Source organism: Amphimedon queenslandica, unplaced genomic scaffold, assembly GCF_000090795.2.
Source record: "Amphimedon queenslandica unplaced genomic scaffold, v1.1 AMPQUscaffold_9797, whole genome shotgun sequence".
NCBI classification, from domain to species: Eukaryota; Metazoa; Porifera; class Demospongiae; order Haplosclerida; family Niphatidae; genus Amphimedon; species Amphimedon queenslandica.
Window position 1 is genome coordinate 1 of NW_003549931.1, and position 1,607 is coordinate 1,607.

At 33.0% G+C, this 1,607-nt stretch overlaps 1 long non-coding RNA gene across 1 annotated transcript; it reads right to left on the bottom strand.

The window, feature by feature from the left end:
- Positions 1-792: 792 nt before the first annotated feature.
- LOC109590600 (uncharacterized) lies at positions 793-1,211 on the bottom strand. Its single transcript, XR_002189403.1, has 3 exons — positions 1,150-1,211; positions 911-967; positions 793-867 (listed from the first exon to the last, which is right to left on the bottom strand). It is a non-coding gene; the product is annotated as an uncharacterized LOC109590600 (long non-coding RNA).
- Positions 1,212-1,607: the final 396 nt, after the last annotated feature.

The following is a 1,607-nucleotide window of genomic DNA, read 5'->3' on the forward strand; positions in this document are numbered from 1 at the left end:
AAATAAAATGGCGCCAGCTATGAATTCTTCATTGTTCTTCATGTTCTTGACCTTGCAAGTTACAAGTCACTCACTTGAGTCAGCAAGAATGCAAGAGAAGTCTCTACTACTTTCCAAATACAGCAAGGAAGATAAAGAAGGCAGATATGCCACAGTTGTGAGCTTGTAAAGCCTCCACAACTACTGACATAACCTATGACTGCAGTTGCTGTGTCTGGCTTCCAACACAACTTTTTTGCTGTAGAATGTGATAAACTGATAAAGAAAATTTGTATTTCCAAGCATGATAACTTCATTACAAACTTACAAACTACTGTATTTACTCATGTATATTGTACATGTACAATAATGTAACTCTATACCATGTATACACATAACCTTTAAAATATAGCGTGGCTAGGGGGGCTGAGCCCCTTAATGTTTTACATTCGTCTAGTTATTAATCATTTCTTATTATTTATTATAGGTTGTGGACCTGAGGCTGAACTCATCATCTCAAGGACTGATCTCTCATTCATAATACTGAAGATCTATAGACTGGGTTTAGGAACTAAGGACTGTAATACTATAAGACTGGTTTAAATAATTAAAATCATTGTTGATTTGTACTCTGCAAGTATGACTGAAGTGTGTTTCTTATTTTATTGTCATATTTCATGATTTAATCTCATTTCTGTTTATAAGTCACTGCACCTGCTTCTGCATTAATGGCTCTCGCAATAATTTTAATCAAAATTCATAATAATCAATGATAAAAAGACAACTTTGTGTAATAAACAAAAATGCTAAAATTATTATAAACAATAATGTTATGTAATTCTTTATAGTCTTCAGTTAATGTACAGCTTCAAACAGCAAACAATTAACCTATAGCAATGACAACATATTAACAATACTATACTTAGAATACTTCTCAATGTAGTCTTCAATAGCAGAGAATAGTACTTATCCTCTTAGTGTCATTAACCTAAAAATGGAATGTAATTCATCATACATAGTTACTGTTAGTATCTATTCTTCTTGTATGTAGTGCTCTTAGCATCACTAGCAGTAGTAGCCACTAGTGATCCCAGGCAATGTCATGTGAAGGCGGCACTACATTGCTGCCCACACTAGAACAGAGAACAATATAACTATATTGACACATACCTAATGTACTTGAACCTTTAACAGGAACTTGCTATAACCTTAGGAACTTTAGTTACAAGTACATCATGCATGACTACCAATAGGAGAGGGCAAGGGGGAATTAACAGTAGGCCCTCAATTAAAGGGGCCCTAGTCTCAGGTTTATAGTAAACTCTTGTGGCTTAGGGGCCTAATACAAACTTTAAAATATAACTTTCAAATTTGATGACATACATGTAATTAAATGTACATGTACATCTACAACATGTAAATCTTTTTCAAAGACAAAAGCTTCAAGACTTAAACATGTACTTATACATGCACATTACCAAGACTACCGTAAAAGGGGAATTTTCGTCCTATATAAACTTTCGTTGATAGGCTTATCCACGAAATTATTTCAAAATAAAATTTATACAAAACGTATAAATACAACAACAAAATTTTATACTACACGAATAATTAAAGCTACAGTACAA